Source organism: Elephas maximus, chromosome 12, assembly GCF_024166365.1.
Source record: "Elephas maximus indicus isolate mEleMax1 chromosome 12, mEleMax1 primary haplotype, whole genome shotgun sequence".
Taxonomy (NCBI): Eukaryota; Metazoa; Chordata; class Mammalia; order Proboscidea; family Elephantidae; genus Elephas; species Elephas maximus.
Window position 1 is genome coordinate 46,795,431 of NC_064830.1, and position 13,879 is coordinate 46,809,309.

At 36.7% G+C, this 13,879-nt stretch overlaps 1 protein-coding gene across 2 annotated transcripts in view; it reads left to right on the plus strand.

Annotated features, from left to right (window-relative positions):
* BABAM2 (BRISC and BRCA1 A complex member 2) overlaps positions 1-13,879 on the plus strand; it is a 685,697-nt gene that overhangs the window by 260,107 nt on the left and 411,711 nt on the right. The window lies entirely within an intron of this gene.

A 13,879-nucleotide genomic window follows, 5' to 3' on the forward strand; every position in this document is an offset into this window, starting at 1 on the left:
ATATGTGAAAATAATCAAGCTAGCTCACTCAAGCAACCTATTTGTGTATATCAAAATAAAACAAAACAAGAAACTAGGATACAGTAAGCAAACATAAACTAATACAGTAACTTATAGATGACTTGGAGACAACAGCCATTATCAAATCATATGAAGAAGCAGACCATGATCACTTCAACAAGCTCTTAAAACAAAAAATCAAGGGATCTTCTGGATGAAGCTGCCTCCCTGGAATTATCAGATGCAGAATACAAAAGATTAATATACAGAGCTCTTCAAGACATCAGGAATGAGATCAGGTAAAATGCAGGACCAGCCAAGGAACACACAGATAAAGCAGTTGAAGAAAATAAAAAGGTTATTTAAGAACATAATGAAAAATTTAATAAGCTGCAAGAGTCCACAGAGAGACAGCAATCAGAAATTCAGAAGATAAACAGTAAACTTACAGAATTAGACAACTCAATAGAAAGTCAGAGGAGCAGAATGGAGGAAGCAGAAGGCAGAATTACTGACATTGAAGATAAAACACTTTTCACCAATATATTTGAAGAAAAATCAGATAAAAGAATTAAAAAAAAAAAATGAAGAAATCCTAAGAATCATGTGGAACTCTATCAAGAGAAATAATCTATGAGTGACTGGAGTACCAGAACAGAAAATACAGAGAGAATTGTGGAAGATGTGTTAGCAGAAAACTTACCTGATACCATGAAAGATGAGAAGATATCTATACAAGACGCTCATCGAACTCCACATAAGGTAGATCTCAAAAGAAAGTCACCAAGACATATAATCAAACTTGCCAAAACCAAAGATAAGGAGAGAATTTTAAGAGCAGCTAGGGATAAAGGAAAAGTCACCTACGAAGGAGAGTCGATAAGAATAAGCTCGGCAGAAACCGTGCAGTCAAGAAGGCAATGGGATGACTTACATAAAGCACTGAAGGAAAAAATTGCCAGACAAGAATCCTGTATCCAGCAAAACTGTCTCTCAAATATGAAGGCAAAATTAGGACATTTCCAGATAAACTGAAGTTTAGGGAATTCATAAATTCAAACCAAAACTAAAGGGAGTTCTCTGATAGAGAAATCAATAATATCAGATATCAACCCAAGACTAGAACACAGGACAGAGCAGCCAGATTTCAACCCAGACAGGGAAATCACAAAAATAAATCTAGATAAATAAACGCTCAAAACAGGGAAACTGATGTCATTATATAAAGGAAGACAACATTAAAATAATAAAGAGGGACTAAGAAATGTAGTCATAGATCTTTCACACGGAGAGGAAGACAAGGCAATATAAAGAAATAAAAGCTAGGTTTAAACTTATAAAACCAGGGGTAAATATTAAGGTAACCACAAAGGAAAGTAACAGTCCTACTCACCAAAATAAAATACAAGAAAAAAATAGAGACTCAGTAGAAACAAAATCAACAACAACAAATAAGGGGAAAAGAAAATATATAAAGAAAAACTACTCAGCACAAAAAATTAAGTGGGAAAAAGAAACTGTCAACAACACACAAAAAATGACATCATTAAACTGATACCTATACGTAATTCGGCTGATTTTAAATGGACTAAATGCACCAATAAAGAGACAGGGAGTGGCAGAAAGGATTAAAAAAATGATCTGTCTATATGCTGCCTACAAGAAACACACCTTAGACTTAGGGACACAAACAAACTAAAACTCAAAAGATGGAAAAAAATATATCAAGCAGACAATCAAAAAAGAGCCCGAGTGGCAATATTATTTTTCTGACAGAATAGACTTTAAAGTTAAGTCTATCACAAAGGATAAGGAAGGACACTATACAATGATTAAAGGGACAGTGACCGGAAGGATATAACCATATTAAATATTAATGCACCCAATGACAGTGCTTCAAAATACATAAACTCTAACAGCATTGAAAAGTGAGATAGACAGCTCCACAATAATAGTGAGAAAGTTCAACACACCACTTTCAATGAAGGACAGAACATCCAGAAAGAAGCTGAAAAAAGAGATGAAAGATCTAAATGCCACAGTCAATGAACTTGACCTCATAGACATATACAGAACACTCCACCCAACAGTAGACAAGTATACTTTCTTTTCTAGCGAAATGGAACATTCTCTAGGATAGACCACATATTAGGTCATAACGCAAGCTTTAGCAAAATCCAAAATATTCTCTGACCATAAGGCCATAAAAGTATAAATCAATAACAGAAAAAGCAGGGAAAAGAAATCAAACACTTGGAAACTAAACAATATCTTGCTCAAAAACAACTGGGTTATAGAAGACATTAAGGATGTACTAAAGAAATTCATAGAATCCAGTGGGAATGAAAACACTTCCTATCAGAACCTTTGGGACACAACTAAAGCAATGCTCAGAGGTTAATTTATATCAATAAATGCACATATCCAAAAAGAAGAAAGGGCCAAAATAAAAGAATTATCCCTACAACTTGAACAAATAGAGAGCAACAAAAGAAACCCCCAGGCACGAGAAGAAAGCAAATAATAAAAATTAGAGCAGAATTAAATGAAATAGAGAACAGAAAAACAATTGAAAGAGTTTACAAGACCAAAAGCTGGTTCTTTAATAAAATTAACAAAATTGATAAACCATCGGCCAGACTGACAAAAGAAAAAGAAGAATGGAAGCAAATAACCTGAATAGGAAATGAGATGGGTGATATCACAACAGACTCAACTGAAATTAAAGGAATCATATCAGATTACTATGAAAAATTGTATTCTAAGGAATTTGAAAACCTAGAAGAAATGGATGAATTTCTAGAAACACACTGTGTACCTAAACTAATGCAAACAGACGTAGAACAACTAGATAAACCCATAATAAAGGAAGAGATTGAAAAGGTAATTAAAAAACTCTCCCATAAAAAAGCCCAGGCCCAGGCGGCTTCCCTGGAGAGTTCTACCAAATTTTCGGAGAAGTGTTAACACCACTATTGCTAAAGGTATTTCAGAGCATAGAAAAGGATGGAATACTCCCAAACTCATTCAATGGAGCCAGCATACCCCTGGTACCAAAAGCAGGTAAAAGCACCACAAAAAAAGAAAATTACAGAACTGTGTCCCTCATGAACTTAGATGCAAAAATCCTCAACAAAATTCTAGCCAATAGAATTCAACAGCACATCAAAAAAATTATTCACCATGAGGAAGTAGGAGTCATACCAGGTATGCAGGAATGGGTCAACATTAGAAAAACAATCAATGTAATCCATCATAAATAAAAGAAAAGAACCACATGATTTTATCAATTGATACAGAAAAGGCATTAGACAAGTTCAACACACATTCATGATAAAAACTCTCAGTAAAACAGGAATAGAAGGAAAATTCCTCAACATAATAAAGGGCATTTATACAAAGCCAACAGCCAACATCATCCTAAATGGATAGGGTCTGAAAGCATTCCCCTTGAGATCAGGAACCAGACAAGGATGCCCTTTATCACCACTCTTATTCAAAATTATGCCAGAGGTCCTAGCCAGAGCACTTAGGCTAGATAAAGAAATAAAGGGCATCCAGATTAGCCAGGAAGAAGTAAAAGTATCTCTATTTGCAGATGACATAATCTTATACAGAGACAACCCTAAGGAATCCTCAAGAAAACTACTGAAACTAAAAGAAGAGTTCAGCAGAGCATTAGGATACAAGATAGACATACAAAAATCAGTTGGATTCCTCTATACCAACAAAAAGAACATCGAAGTGGAAATCACCAAATCAATTCCATTTACAGCAGCCCCCAAGAAGATAAAGTACTTAGGAATAAATCTAACCAGAGACATAAAAGACCTATACAAAAAAAACTACAAGGCACTACTGCAAGAAACCAAAAGAGACCTTCACAAGTGGAAAAACATACCTTGCTCATGGATAGGAAGACGTAACATTACAAAAATATTTATTGTACCAAAAATGATCTATAGATATAATACAATTCTGATCCAAATTCCAATGACATTTTTTAATAAGATGGAGAAACTAATCAACTTCATATGGAAGGGAAAGAGGACCTGGATAAGTAAAGCATTATTAAAAAAAGAAGAGCAAAGTGGGAAGCCTCACACTGCCTGATTTTACAACCTATTTTTTTTTTTTATACCACCACAGTAGTCAAAACAGCCTGGTACTGGTACAACAACAGATACATAGACCAATGGAACAGAGTTGAGAATCCAGACATAAATCCATCCACATACGAGCAGGTGATATTTGACAATGGCTCAATGTCACTTAAATGGGGGGAAAGACAGTCTTTTTAACAAATGTTGCTGGTGTAACTGGATATCCGTCTGCAAAAAAATGAAACAAGACCCGTTCCTCACACCAGGCACAAAAACTATCTCAAAATGGATCAAAGACCCAAATTTAAAATCTGTAGTGATAAAGATCATGGAAAAAAAGGGACAATGCTTAGAGCCCTAATACATGGCATAAACAGTATACAATACATTACTAACAATGCACAAACACCAGAAGAGAAACTAGATACCTGGGAGCTCCTAAAAATCAAACACCTATGCTCATCCAAAGACTTCATCAAAATGGTAAAAAGATTACCTACAGATTGGGAAAAAGTTTTTAGCTATGACATTTCCGATCAGTGCCTGCTCTCTAAAATCTACATGATACTGTAAAAACTCAACAACGAAAATATAAATAACCAAGTTAAAAAATGGGCAAAGGATATGAACAGACACTTCACTAAAGAAGACATTCAGGTATCTAACAGATGCATGAGGAAATGCTCACGATCATTAGCCATTAGAGAAATGCAAATCAATACTACAATGAGAGTCCATCTCCAACAAGGCTGGCATTAATCCAAAAAACAAAATAATAAATGTTGGAGATGTTGTGGAGAAACTGGAACACTTATATACTGCTGGTAGGAATGTAAAATGGTACAACCACTTTGGAAATCGTTTTGGCGCTTCCCTTAAAAGCTAGAAATAGAACTGCCATAGGATCCAGCAACCCCACTCCTTGGAATACATCCTTTACATGAACAGATATATGCACACCCATGTTCATTGCAGCACTTTTTACAATAGCAAAAAGATGGAAGCAACCAAGGTGCCCATCAATGGATAAATGGATAAATAAATTATGGTATATTTACACAATGGAGTATTACACATTGATAAAGAAGAATGATGAATCTGTGAAACATTTCATAACAGAAGAATCTGGAAGGCATTATGCTGAGTGAAATTAGTTGCGAAAGGACAAATATTGTATGAGACCACTATTTTAAGAACTGGAGAAATAGTTTAAACAGAGAAGAAAATATTCTTTGATGGTTATGAGAGTGGGGAAGGAGGAAGGGACGGAAAGTGGTGTTCACTAATTAGATGGTAGATAAGAACTACTTTAGGTGAAGGGAAAGACAACATACGATACAGGAGAAGTCAGCACAACTAGATTAAACCAAAAGAAAAGTTTCTTGAATATACTGAATGCTTCGAAGCCCAGTGTAGCAGGGGTGGGATTTTGGGACCATGGCTTCAGGGGACATCTAGGTCAATTGGCATAATAAAATATATTAAGAAAACATTCTGCATCCCACTTTGGAGAGTGGCGTCTAGAGTCTCAAATGTTAGCAAGTGGCCACCTAAGATGCATCAATTAGTCTCAACCCACCTGGAGTTAAGGAGAATGAACACCAAAGACACAAAGTAATTATGAGCCTACGAGACAGAAAGGTCCACGTAAACCAGAGGCTACATCAGCCCGAGACCGGAAGAACTAGATGGTGCCCGGCTACAACCGATGACTGCCCTGACAGGAAACACAACAGAGAACCCCTGAAGGAGCAGGAGGAGAGTGGCGGGATGCAGACCTCAAATTCTCGTAACATAGTCTGACTGAGACTAGAAGGACCCCAGGGGTCATGGTCCCCAGTCCTTCTGTTAGCCCAAGACTGGAGCCATTCCCAAAGCCAGCTCTTCTGACAGCGATTGGACTGTATTATAAGATAGAAAATAATACTGTTGAGAAGTGAGCTTCTTGGCTCAAGTAGACACATGAGGCTATGTAGTCAGCGCCTGTCTGTAGGGGAGATGAGAGGGCAGAGGGGGACAGAAGCTGGCTGAATGCACACGGAAATAGAGGGTGGAGAGAAGGAGTGTGCTGTCTCATTAGCGGTAGAGCAACTAGGAGTATACAACAAAGTGTACATAAATTTTTTATACGAGAGACTGACTTATTTGTAAACTTTCGCTTAAACCACAATAAAAATTTCCAAAAAAAAAAAGAGACAATATTTTTCCCTTAGAAGATTTTTTTTCTCCTCCATTTTTAGGCAGTCCTGGTCCCAGGGCGCATTTGTTAATTTGCATGTTTTTGTCCATCTCCCCAAAGACTTGAACCTAATGCATTGTTTCGCAACTTTTTTTATTTAGTGGTGCTCTTGTACATATTTAAATTTGCCTGAGTGTGGGTGATAAACCATGTTTTGAATAAGTGGAATGTGAATTGGGCCTCAAGTAACATTATCCCTCACTATCTTTCTGCCATATGGAAGCTCAGATAAGGAGCGAGGGTTGATTGAGCTTATTCAAGTCGGTGGGGCCATTGATTTGGGAGGATGATGTGTGCGGTGTAGTGTATTTATGAGAAATGTGGTAAGGTTGAGGGTTGCAAGAGCAGGAACATCTGTCACTTTAGACAGCCTGGACAGAGGAGCCAAAGTAGAGAATCCAGAATTGTCACTTTATGTTTGATAGGTCATGAAGGCAAGGAGGCAGGTGCCAGTTTTTTGGTTTGAAACTGGTATTTTCTGAGCTGGACGGGAGAGGGTTGGCAGATTTACATTCTACACCATTTTGGTTGTTGTCTACATTTGAATATCAACAGAGTTATTCAAACTCTCTAGATAACCAATCTTTAAAAATAACTTTCGGGATACCTTTCCTGAACTGCTTCACAGGTGTTTAGTGAGAATATATAAGGTTTCTGCTATAAAATAGTAGTTAATTCTTTTGGTATTGTATTTTTTCTTTGACGGTATTTTATCACTTTTTCCCTGATGTATTTTGGTATCTCTCTTTTATTCTTTTGTCTTTGTTAATATTTTATGTGCTTTATGCCTAGTCTTCATGGCCATCCTCATTTCAGATTTCTTCCTTCATGTATTACCAACAATAAGTAGAATATGAACTTTGTGACTAGACAGAAATAATTATTTTTCCCTCCTTTGTGAGGAGGCCTATTAATTCCCTCCACCTCACTGCCCCTTCCCTGAAGGCATGTTGGGCATTTTTCTTTAGGTTGTACTCACACTAATGGAAAGCATTAGTTACAGCCAGAGCAACAACAAAAGAAAGAGTAGCTACTGAGGCTGATTAGGTACAGTCGTAAACCTCATAGGCTTGGATTTCTTGGTCTGGAGGTTTAAGGTCATGGTTTCATGGAACATCCCAGTTAATTGGCCTAATAACTTGTTTAGTTCCTCTGTCCTACACCCTAGTTCGATGCATAGTGCCTTGAGCCTTAAAAGTTGGCAAGTGGCCATCCAAGGCACAAGAATTGGTCTCTATTTGCCAAAACAACAGAGGAAAAAAAAAAAGAGTCAGGAACAGGGGGAGGATAAGGAATGTGTGGCTGATTGCCTCCATGAATAATTGTATCCTTTGCCATGAGACCAGAAGAACTGGATGGTACCCGGCTACAGTTACCGAACATTTTAATGAAGGATTCCATAGAAGAATCCTGATCAAAAAGGGGAAAATGCAGAACAGAATTTCAGATTCTCATAGACTTCAGACTTCCTGGAGCTACGAAGATTGAATAAACCCCTGAAACTGTTGCCCTGAGATAATCTTTAAACCTTAAACCAAAAATATTCCCTGAAGTCTTATTTAAAAACAAACAATAGTTTAACTTAACTAGTAAAAAATGTCTGTCTTGAACATTATGCCTTTTTAAGAACTATCTATATGGGATCGAATTGACAAGAATAACTCGAAACATTAGATAGGAACCTTGGGTGGCAGTGAATTTATGTTAATGGAGGCGGAACAACTCAGAAAAGTTACATACTGTGAAGAATGTAATCAGTATCACAAAATGGTACATGTAGAAACTATTGAATTGGTATATGTTTTGCTGTGTATATTCTCAGCAGCAACAACAAAATAAATAAAATCATATAATAAAAATATATATATCTTAGTCCTAGGAGATGACTGAAACCTTTGTGTCTTTTCTGTCCTCTCCTTGTAGAAAAAGTGGTTCAAACCTCAAATCACCTATCGAGTAACAAGAGTGGTCATGTAGCAATAATAATTTATTTTGCGTTGTGAATGTCTGAACCTCCATTGATGGGGGGTGTTTTTCAGGTAACTTAGTGAATGACCAAGGAGATTGGTTCATTTCCATGTATTGGCATATTATATTAATGGAAAAGGACTAGTTGGCAAGTCTTAATTATGTATTTAACACGTAGGTTGAATCACTTGAAAAGAATTCACATTGGTACAAGATGTTTTTCTTTATTGTGTGGATACAGGCTTGTAACTTGCCAAGCAGGTAAAGAGAAATCATAGAATTAAAAAAGAGAAAGTATAAATTGAGGCAACTAAAGCTTTTTCTTTTTGCTCCAATATTGGAGCAAGGACTGGAAAGGAATATTTGACCAAGAAATGGAATATTGTGTATTTTTCCTATTTATAAATGTGTAATTATGATTCCTGATGTACATCAGCTGTATAATGATCATTTAAATTCTGTAGTATGTTGTTCTATCCTAATGATGCTTGAATGTGGTCTTTAGTAGCTTAAAAGGAATTTCAGGCCATTGAAGCCAAGAGATTTGCCAGGAAAGACTTTGTACTCTTTTTATCAAATCATTTTCATAGCAAGGGACCTAATTTTTTCACTGTATGATGCAGAAATTCTTACTTTTTCTTCTGGTCATCAAGTCTTTTTTATTTGAACATCAGTTAAAACTCATTTTTTCTATAAATTAAAGAGCATTTAATGATTTCCCCGATTGTAATTCATTCCCTATAGATCAGCCTGGTGGGTAGATCAAAGTAATTACTGTCTTCTTAAGGAATGCATTTCTTTACTTTTTAATTGTTTTCTTTTCAAAGAAGTACATGGTGCTTGGTTTGTCTTTAAGGTACTATATAGGGTCACTATGAGTTGGAGTTGACTCGATGGCAATGGGTTTAATGTAGTTCAACGGTTCTCCAAATGTGGTCTGTAGATACCCAGGGGTCCCTAACCCGTTAAAGGATCTGAAAGGTCAAAAATATTTTCAGAGTTATACTAATCATATTTACAGAAGCAGCAATGGGTAAAACTGATACCTTAGGATTAATCAAAACAGTGGCACCAAACTGTACTAGTAGTCATCGTATTCTTCACTGCCATGCTTTCTCAGTTCTGTCATGAATGTCCTTGATGAAATAGTAAAAATTAAGTTTGTTAAATCTCAGCCCTCGAATACATATCTTTTCCATATTTGGTGTGACAAAATGGAAGGTACACGCACATGCAGGACTTCTGCTGTAATCCAAGTACCACGGGTGTCTTGCATTTGTTGATTGAGTTGCAAGCTGAACTATCTGCTTTTTTTCCCTTGAAACCACTACATACAGTATTCTTACTTGAATGAATGACTGATAGTTAATCTCTGGTGATTTAGATATGGGTGTTTGGCAAACATTTTTTTAAAAGCATGCAAAGTGAGCTTATCACTTAAAGGAAAACAACTTAAAGTATTTGTTCCCAATGATAAAATTCTAATTTTCAAGTGGGAAAATTAGAATTTTGGAAAACTTGTATTTACCATTTTGAGCTTGACAGTTTCTTACTATTTAAAGACCTTTCTGATGAGATTGGTCATGATGTTAATGAATGTGATTTTTTATATAGAATCTTTTTATTGTGGTAATTGTGTCTATATATACATATATATGGAAACCTTGGTGGTATAGTGGTTACGTGCCACAGCTGCTAAACAAAGGGTCGGGAGTTCAAATCTGCCAGGCGCTCCTTAGAAACTCTATGGGGCAGTTCTACTCTGTCCTGTAGGGTCGCTATGAGTTGGAATCGACTCGACGGCACTGGGTTTGGTTTTGGTTTTTGTGTACGTGTGTGTATGTATATATATATATATAAAAAAACCCACTGCCGTCGAGTCGATTCCAACTCATAGCGACCCTACAGGACAGAGTAGAACTGCCTCGTAGAGTTTCCAAGGAGCGCCTGGCTGATTCAAACTGCCGACCTCTTATTAGCAGCCATAGTGCTTAACTACTATGCCACCAGGGTTTCCATATATATGTATATGTATGTATATATATATATGTATATACATGCACACATACATATAAAACAAAACATTTACCAATTCAACAATTTTACATGAATAATTCATTGTTATTGATTACGTTCATCATGTTCTTCATCTTTAAGATGATATAATTTATGTTATAGGGTTGTGATGAGTATTAACTTGAATATATGAAAAGTGCTTGGAATAAATACAAGTGCTGTTCTTTCAAATGTGATTTTTTGATAGCGAATAAATGAAATGTATCAACAGTTGGAGGATCTGCATAATTCAGTGAATCAGTATTTTCTAAATGACCAATACATGATGGTACAAAATCATATATGAGTAAAAGATCCATTGAAAGTGCAGGATAAATTAATGGAATTTGATATGAGTATGAAATGTTTATTGATATGGTTTCAAAGTCTACATTATAACTAACTTTTAAGAAACTACCACTTGTTGAGTTTTAGCGTAGTATCAAGGAAGAATATCCACAATAATTTGAAAAGATTGTTAAAGTACTTCTCCCTCTTCAAATGACATATTTTTGTGAGGCTGGATTTTCTTCATCTGCTTCAGCCAAAACAACATATTACAACAGATTGAATGAAGAAGCAGATATGAAAATCCAGGTTTCTTTTATTAAACCAGACGTTAAAGAGATTTGCAAGAATGTAAAACAAAGCCATATATCTCACTTTTTTTGGGGGGGGGGGGATATAGTTATTTCATTAAAAATGATATTTATGTTGACATGTAATAGGTTTACTGTTGTTTTAAAATGAATTAATAAAGACATGTTTTTAAAATTTCCCAGCTTTCATTTGTAATCAATAAATATCAATTCGTATAACCCATATACACAGGAGCTCTTTGGTATCCTCAGTAATTTTTAAGAGTGTAAAGGTTTCCTGAGACCAAAATGTTTCAGAACTTCTGGTATAGTGCTTAAGAGCAGGGACTTGGAGCCAAATTGCTTAAGTTTGAAACCCAGCTCTATTGTTTAATAGCTCTGTGACCTTGGGCAAGTTACTGAACTTTTTGCCTCAGTTTCTTTATCTTTAAGATGGTATAATTTATGTTACAGGATAGTGAATATATAAAAAGTGCTTGGAATACAAGTGCTGTATATGTATTGTTTTTTTTTATATGTATTACCTAACCATTGGACATTTGTAATGTATTGGTGTTTTATGTAATAGATACTACATTTGTAGATTTCTAGAGATTGAGATTTTTAGAGATTGGGTGCCTTTGGGTGTTAACATGGTCTGTTGCCATTAAAATCCCTGATATCCTCAACCTCTTCTCCAACCATCTCCTCCTAGTCAGTGATTCCTAACCTTCACTGCACATTAGCTGGGGAGCTTTTTTTTTTTTTTAAACAAACAAACAAACAAACAAACAAACAAACAAACAAACAAACAAACAAACAAACAAACAAACAACCCAATACCTAGGACTCACCTTAGATCAACCCAATTAAAGCAGAGCCTGGGGGTTGGGGGTAGGACCCAGGCATCAGTATTTCTAAAGCTTTCCAGATGATTCCATTGTGAAGGTTAAGAACCACTACTCTGAAGCCTGCCCCTCTGCCCTGAGATTCTGCCTTCTTTCCAGCCTTCTCAAATAAATGCCTCTTGCCCCTATGCTTGAAAGTGGGGTAGGTGTTCTCTTTTCTTTCCAGTGCTGCTACCAAGGAAGTTATTCTTGTTTCTCTAGCCTTCCACTCCCAGCTTTTAAACTCATGCCATCAGTCTGTAGGACCCACCTCCCTATCTTTAATGTTATTACCTAGAGACACCTCAATCATTCCCCTCATTCTTTGAAGATTTTAGCATATGGCTCATTGTCACTCTCTCAGTATTACTCTCGTCATGATTTTGGATGAATCTAATATCCACATTAATGATCCTCCCAACACCCTGGCCTCTCAGTCCCTGACCTTCTGTCTTCCATTGATCTTGTCCTTCACTCAACCTCAGCCACATACATCCTTTGTATTACACCAGTGCCAATTACAAATTACCTACATCATCTCAGTTACACACCCTCCTGTCTTTCCAATTCATTTTTTTTAGTATCTCACTGCAACAATTCTTCCAACTCACTGGGACCTACCGTTGTCCTACCGCCTTTTTACTACCCCTCACTTCTCTTAGGAACTTGCCTCACTTTTTGCCTGGCCCATGATCATAATCATTCTTTTGCAAACCCTCTAAGATGCCTTGCCCCTCTTTTCCTCTATTGTACTTATCTGGCAAAACTTCTACTTTGTAAAATCCAAATTCCCACATTTGTACCTAGGCAATAGAATTTATGCTAATTGATTTCACTTAAAAATCATACTGCTAACCTTGCCCCCAGCCAAAAAAAAAAAAAACCAAAACCCATTGTCGTTGAGTCAATTCTGACTCATAGTGACCACGCAGGACAGAATAGACCTTTCCTGTAGGGTTTCCAAGGAGGGGCTGGTGGATTTGAACTGCCAACCAAACGCTTAACCACTGCACCACCAGGGCTCCCCTTTAACCTCAGTAAGTCTTTTAGTGCTATCTGAAATTCCTACAACTCTTCTCCAATTTACTCTTTTAAGTGACTTTTCTAAATGACTCTGTCACACTTCGTTCTCAGATTTTCACTAACCCTTTCTTCTTCCTCACTCTCAGGATGACCTTCCTATTTTACAGAGAAAATATAAGCAATCAGAAGAGAACTGCCACAAACTCCCGTTACCACATGGAACAATCTGTCTGCATTTGTCCTCATTTAGTTGGCCTTTCCTCCTGTTTCCATGGATAGACTCTCTGTGCTCTTTCTAATGCCAGCACTCTTGGAGATCCCACCCTTATTGCCTACTCATTATCTTCTCTCCTTGTATTTTCTTCTTTCTCTATTGCATCATCAGTTTCATCCCATCTCTACAGGGACCTTCCCTCAGGCTACAAACATCTGAACACAACTTTCCCTTCACCCTGTGGTTCCCTTTGGCTAGCAGTTTTGGATTGTCTATATTAGCCATCTGTAATTTCTTTCTACCTATTCTATTTTGAACCCTTGACAATCAAGATTTCAATCCACCAAATATAGCACTCGTTGTGGACATTATTGACCTGCACATCACTAGATCCAATGATCAATTCTCAGTCCTCTTCTTACTCATCTTGTCAACACCATTTGACACAATTGATCACTTCTTTCTCCTTGAAGCACTTCCTTCACTTGGCATCTGGAATGCATGCTATATATATTTTTTCAGTAACATTTATCACTGTCTAATAGATTTGTTTGTTTATTGTTTGTCTTGGCCCACTAAAAGTGTAAGCTCTTTGAGAGCGCTGACTTGGCTTGTTTTCTTAACTGCTTGGAACAGTGGCCGACAAATAATAGAAACTTCTTAAATAGTTGTTAAGCTTCACAACTACTATATACATACCAGATCTTCCTGGTTCCCAGCTCCTTTCTGGGTCATAAGGCTTCACAGCCATTCTCTTCCTCTGTTTTCTGGACCTTGCATTTCCTAGTTCTATTTTCCCTTGTCTCTACTGC